At 40.3% G+C, this 7,175-nt stretch overlaps 1 protein-coding gene across 6 annotated transcripts in view; it reads right to left on the reverse strand.

Moving 5' to 3' along the window:
- The window catches only part of LOC135520244 (myocyte-specific enhancer factor 2D homolog), a 76,992-nt gene extending 75,754 nt beyond the window's left edge, over nucleotides 1-1,238 (reverse strand). For all 6 annotated transcript variants that reach the window (XM_064945649.1, XM_064945648.1, XM_064945650.1 and 3 more), the window contains exon 1: nucleotides 1,020-1,238. The gene's annotated coding sequence lies outside the window, so the exon portion shown is untranslated. The remainder of the gene's footprint in view (nucleotides 1-1,019) is intronic.
- Between the last annotated feature and the right edge of the window lie 5,937 nt (nucleotides 1,239-7,175).

The following is a 7,175-nucleotide window of genomic DNA, read 5'->3' on the forward strand; positions in this document are numbered from 1 at the left end:
GTTACTGTAAAAACAACATGCCAGGGTAATGGAAAAACTGACAGAATATAATTTCTCCCTCAAAGAATATTGGGAAAGAAGTCTTAATACAACACGCTTGTTATACTTTAGGTTTAGTCTACACATCCTATCTCCAACACTTTCATGCGCAAAATGGATTCCGGATTTTAGAATAAATCAATAGTTTGTTGACACTTTTCCCTTGAGAAAACAGCAATTATACCACAGGCAACCATTTTTGCGCCGTTAAATTCATATACAGTCAGGTCAAAAGTGTTTTGCCAATGTTTACCATTTGATGGACGCAAAACATTAACGTTGGCTTACATGCGCATTCCGTTGATACCAAAGGTTCCTTAAATTACTTTTTTTTCTGACACATTGATGCTCTCTTTGCGCTATGCTGTACTGTAACTCTCTTGCCAATGGAGAAAGATTTCATCGAATTGCGTGTCTGCCATGAAGGAACAACCAACAAAAGCCTCTCCATAGGAATAAAGTGTGCAGTAAACTATTAATTCTACTCACTTAAGTGAAATCAATTCATATACATTAAGAGTAATCGTGTCAAAACCTCGGTGACACTTTCCATAAATCGTTCTGACAGCTCCTGGTGAACGGTCACCACGGCTGTTGCGCTCATGAAGGAAGAGAATCCCAGCATCCATACAATCAACAATTATTGGCGTTTATTAACTGTGCTAGTATCATACCATTGAGGCGACATAAAGTAGTCCCTAGTTTGCAAGTAATACAAATCAGCAAGCAAACTCTCCATCATGTAGTCTACCCTTGACACTCAAAATCAAGCACGAGACAGCACGCGACCACCACACCGAAATATGGTTGCTTAGAGTTGCCCTCAGTTCAATGACATCCGAAAGTGGCCACTCGAAAGCAACATGTTGTTAAATATAAGTTATTCAAAGTAAACAGTTGCCTAATGTTACTGACCAAACACATTCACTAGCAGGTAGCTAACCTGGGTAACGTTAGCGAGCTTGTGAAGAGTGACTTACCCTGTAGAACTGTATCCACATCTGTCTGGTGAAACTGGAGATTCAAAAATATATGACTATGTATTTAAAATGTTGATTGAGGAATAAAAATTATGTAAACAGGCTGTCTACCGACGTCAGTAGATATTTTTTTTAAATCATTCCTCTTGAAGTACAAGGTAACTATTTAGTTCTGTCAAACGATACAATGTAGCTGCTGCTGCCCAATCTATCATGATTGGCACTGCTTCATGATTGACACTAGCCGGACCAATAGGCAATATATTTTCGTGTTGTTTAACCAATCACTGGATACGTCACAGGATTTGACTCGTCAACGTGAAGTTAGTAGAAGGTGAACCGTGAAGTAGGAAGGACTAATGGTGAGATCATTTGTATCCCTCCGCCACTTCTGTTTTACTGTAACAATTAACGTTTCTATTTGAATCATGATATCCATTGTCTTACTTCTCGAATTTACGCACAGTGTTTGAAACAATGCAGTGTGTCATTTCAATTGTGACGCCAGTGATTTCTTATGTGTTGGCCTTGTAGCATAATAACAAAATAAATGTTAAAGGCTATTGAATATGGCCAATAATCTGACTTTATAAGTGTCTGTTTTCCCCCAATACATTTATCTTGCATTTAGTCTTATTATTTGGCTATATGTTGTTGGACAAAAGTGCATCCATAAGCTCTATAGTAGTAGGTAGGTAGTAGTAGCTCACACATAGGTACAGCATAACCTACGGAAAGTAACATACAAATCCTGTACAATGGGTATCACCCAATGAGGTAGAATTGGAAACTTCGATTTCTGCAGACTTGAAGGGTAGGTTACGCACTGAGCGAAAAGCAGAGCAGCGTTTCAATGATGAACTACTTTATCTCATGACTGCGGAAGAAAATGGTGTTTACAGTGAGGAAAGGTGTGATGCTGGTCTGCATAGAAATGAAAATGTACGGATGTAGTGTGAAGCGCATGACACGCTTGAATGTTCATTTGCTCATAATCATCTGTAAAGTTTTAAGGCTACTTCACCAGTATAAACACGTAATGTTATTTATTCCAGACTAATGAAAATATTAATACAGTATTTCTATCTTATTTAGTTTCATATTACAGTCTGTCGCACATAGCCTACGTCACCACCTAGTCTGTAGCCTATGAAGCAGATGGTAAGGGCTGTCAAATGTAAAGTCACAGGACATGGTTTCACAGAAATATGAAATTATATTGTATCTGGAAGTAGCCTACAGTATCAGTATCTCCATAATTGAAACAAATGTGTCCGTTTATTATTAGACAGACTAATTTACAAGGATTTCGCTATACCCGCAATAACATAAGATTTGATTTGATTTGAAGACAAAAAAAAATTATAAAACGTTTAATGGGCCTACTTCAATCTTTCCCACGTTTTGCATTTTATCAAACTGTAGATGAGGTTCCTCTTATTAGATCAAATGTGCCTTCTTGTGCCTGTTGTAATATTTCCAGTCACATTTGGTGTCTCTCTCTCACACACACACACACACACAATTGCTAAAACACAATTTCTGAAAACTTGCTCCATTTCCTGAAAACATTAAACACAAAACCTCATCTTCAAGCACTATTTACATAACCTCTGACTCCTCTTGCAAAATGATACATTCACCTCAAAACAGTTTTACCTGTGTTCAAAATCAAACACTGCTCTCAAATCATAAACAAAGTGATCAACATGATATACACTATCAAGCAGTCAGTAAACAATACACCGAAAAATAGAAAGCACATTGTTCAAAACATACAATTCTCAGGGAGAAGTACATTTTTAATCTAAAAAAAGTATTCATATTTTTCCGTCATTGTCTTTTGATGAACGAAAACTTGTTCTATCATAGTCGCTCAAAATTGATCATAAATTACTACTCTGCTTTGCTCTTTGCAATTTTGTTTTTTTGTTCTTCGTCCTCCTTGTACCCCTTTGTCTGTGATACTCTAATTCTTGTTCTTTCTTGATATGAACCTGCAACCAGTCAAAATCTATTGAGCAGTCAGTACTGTTAATAAATGGAAAGCACAATGTTCAGGGCCATACAATTTGTCCATTGTACAGTATACAGCCTACAATGCACTGTACTACAGTATCCATTCTCAGACTTTCTCCTTCCCACCTTCAACAACTTGTTCGCTCTCTGAACTGGCTTATATTGGTTGTTTCACATCATTTGAAACAGGTTAAATAAATTTTGAGTGATTGTGTTCAATCAATGACATATGTTCTCTATTTGTATTTGATTGTTGCCACTTGTGTTTACCAGTATGGATGACATGTGCATTAGAGTGCAGAAAGTGATTTGAGAATGAGAATGTGTTTAGAGTTCTGCTGAAAAGTCTAAGTGAGATCTGCAAATTGTGTTTTACCATGTGCAATGGTTTAAGGTATTGACAACAGACTGCATAATTAGCTAAATGAGTCCAGGCAACTGAGAACTTTGTTCAGCCAATGGTTATAGTGTTTTAGCAATAGAGAAAAACTGTAATCTGTGTATCCCTAAATGTACATTGAACTTTTTGTGATCCATCAACGAGCAGCCAGAGAAACAGAAAGAGAGATAATTGGGGGGTAATCAAGCAACAGTAGTAGTAGAGGGGAGGAATAGGCTGTAGGTAGAGAGATTACACTGTGCTTTATGCTTTGTGTAAGGAGCTTACGTAGTGTGGTGTTGCAGAGGAGAATTAATGCAAACAGATGGACACCCTGTTGGCCTCTCACACTGGCCTGTTCCTAGACGTTCAACCAGTTGGACTTGGAACCAGTTAGACCCTAATTTCACATGACTGGGAATACAGATATTCATCTGTTGGTCACAGATACATTAAAAAAAGTAGGGGCATTGATCAGAAAATCAGTCAGTATCTGGTATGACCACCATTTGCCTCATGCAATATGACACATCTCCTTCAGAGTTGATCGGGCTGTAGACTGTGCCTGTGGAATGTTGTCCCACTCCTCTTCTCTCTGTGAAGTTGATGGATATTGCCGGGAACTGGAACACGCTGTTGTACACTTCGATCCAGAGCATCCCAAACATACTCAATGGGTGACATGTCTGGTGAGTATGCAGGCCATGGAAGAACTGGGACATTTTCAGCTTCCAGGAATTGTGTACAGATCCTTGTGACATGGGGCCGTGCATTATCATTCTGAAACATGAGGTGATGGTGGTGGATGAATGGCACGACAATGGGCCTCAGGACCTGGTCACAGTATCTCTGTGCATTCAAAATGCCATAAAAATTCAATTGTGTTCGTTGTCCGCAGCTTATACCTGCCAATACATTAAACCCACTGCAACCATTGGGCACTCTGTTCACAGCGTTGCCATCAGCAAACTGCTTGCCCACATGACACCATACACACTGTCTGCCATCTGCCCAGTACAGTTGAAACCAGGATTCATCCGTGAAGAGTACACTTCTCCAGCGTGCCAGTGGCCATCGAATGTGAGCATTTGCCCGCTGAAGTCGGTTACGTAGCCGAACTGCAGTCAGGTCAAGACCCCGGTGAGGACGACGAGCATGCAGATGAGTTTCCCTGAGATGGTTTTTGACAGTTTGTAAAGAACTTATTCGGTTGTGCAAACCCACAAATTCAGCAGCTGTCCGGGTGGCTTGTCTTAGACAATCCCACAGGGGAAGAAGCTGGGTGTGGAGGTCCTGGGCTGGCGTGGTTACACGTGGTCTGCAGTTGTGAGGGCAGTTGGATGTATTACCAAATTCTTCAAAATTATGTTGGAGGCAGCTTATTGTAGATGCATTAACATTAAATTATTTGGCAACAGCTGTGGTGGACATTCCTGCATTCAGCATGCCAATTGCACGCTTCCTCAAAACTTGAGACATCTGTGGCATTGTCTTGTGTGACAGAACTTCACATTTTAGAGTGGCCTTTTATTGTCCCCAGCATAAGGTGCATCTGTGTAATGATCATGCTGTTTAATAAAGTTCTTGATATGCAACACCTGTCAGGTGGATGGATCATCTTGGCAAAGGAGAAATGCTCATTGCTAACAGGGATGTAAACTTATTTGTGCACAACATTTGAGAGAAATAAGCTTTTTATGCATATGAAACATGAAACATGGCACCAACACTTTACATGTTGCGTTTATATTGTTGTTCCATATATGTTATTATTTTGGTAAGAGGTTCACTTGCAGTTAGAAAACTGTGTTTATTCTGAAACATAGGTAATGTTATGGAAGATCAGGTAAGTGTCCAAGCACATTCCACACAATAGTTACTTCTCACGATTAAGCAATGTTTTCAAAAGTCACTCATAATGTCATTGTGGAACCCTTTTTCTTTCAACTAAAAAACATGAACCTCATGCAACAATATGATCATATATGTGTCTCCACAATCAGGATCCTCCACATAGTGCTGCCTGCATATTGTCTACAGAACTAATATTATGGTGTCTCTGTCTCTGTCTCAGTTGATTTGGCGTTCTAGCTAAATGCAGTGTCCCTGGTGACCTAGCTGCCTCTCTCACCCAAGACTTTTGCAGGCTAGAAACCCCTCATCCCATCCAAACACACACATTAGCAACAAGAGGCTTTGAGGGAGGGAAGCAGGCTGTTATAGTGATGTAACCGGATTGCTCTTTATCAGAGCTCGTGTCCAGCAGACCAGAATAAGTACCAATCAGAGTGTGTGTGTGTGTGTGTGTGTGTGTGTGTGTGTGTGTGTGTGTGTGTGTGTGTGTGTGTGTGTGTGTGTGTGTGTGTGTGTGTGTGTGTGCGCGCGTGTGTGGTGCCCATATTTATATTTTTAGGCATTGGCTACAGCTAACACTTATCAATAGATATCGTGAGACATGGATTTATCTTGATATTGGACCACTTTTGAGGTCAGACAATATCTGACATACTTGTAAATATTGTTTTTCACTTCTTCACCCTTGCTCTCTCCTCTCGCTCCCTCTTCATAAGCCAATATTTTCCTTTCTTTTGTCCCTTCAATTCCTCTCTCCCTCTCTTTCTCTTTGTGTGGAGAGTGTGTTCTTCCACGTGAAAGGTGTGTGGGTGCAGCTCCCTCTCTCTGCAGTGACCCGCTGCTCCGCTGCACTTGGCTTCCAAAGCATCCTGTCGGCTGCCTAGCAACACTCAGTGTCCATGGCAACGGAGCCAACAAACCCTCCCACCTCCATCAGCTGTACCCTCACAATAGAGCTTAAATGTGGCAATCAGGAGCAGGACTAGAATCCTGTATCTGGGCTATAGTGAACAGGTGGAGTCAAATGTTACAGTAAAGCAATCCCCATGTCTTAATACTAGTTGTTTTTGGGGGATGAGAGCCCACCAATTTTCAGCTAAGACTACCAAACTTCTGAGGTTTCAAAAAGGGTGACAGGTTCTCGAGAACCAGGATGCCCAAATAAGAGACTCGAGGGAGACCAAGTAATTGCACCGGTGTAGAGTTTCCAAAGTGCAGAGGATGTATCTGTTATTTTGTAAAGAGAATACAGCATAAAATGTAACTAAGCCAGGGTCAAATTAGTTTTCAACTTTTACCTTTTTGTCTTTCATTCCGATATGAAAAAACTGTAACTGTGTCTTAACACATGGTACAGAAGCCCACCTGAGTTTTCGCTCTGATTAGAGACAGACATGGATGCATATAGGCCTTTACATTCATGTGAACAATACATTTATGGCTCTGGTTAGAGGAGGCTCTTCAAACCTGTCCCTGGAGAGCTACCCTCCAATAGGTTCTCTCTCCAATCCAAAATTGATTCAGTTTATCAACCAGCTAATTATTGGAATCAGGGTAGATTAGGGTTGGAGTGAAAACCTACAGGAAGGTCGCTCTCCAGGAACAGGGTTGGAGAGCCCTGGGTTAGAGGTAGTGTGCCCCCTCTAGTGGGTATAAGTAAGCATTACACCCAAGTGACATTTTTTAAATTTAATTTTTATTTATTCCACCTTTATTTAACCAGGTAGGTCAGTTGAGAAAAGTTCTCATTTACAACTGCGACCTGGCCAAGATAAAGCAAAGCAGTGCGACAAAAACAACACAAAGTTACACATGGGATAAGCAAACGTACTGTCAGCACGATAGAAAATGTTTTATACAGTGTGTGCAAATGTAATAAGATTAGGGAGGTAAGGCAATAAATA

This window comes from Oncorhynchus masou, chromosome 29 (assembly GCF_036934945.1).
Source record: "Oncorhynchus masou masou isolate Uvic2021 chromosome 29, UVic_Omas_1.1, whole genome shotgun sequence".
NCBI classification, from domain to species: domain Eukaryota; kingdom Metazoa; phylum Chordata; class Actinopteri; order Salmoniformes; family Salmonidae; genus Oncorhynchus; species Oncorhynchus masou.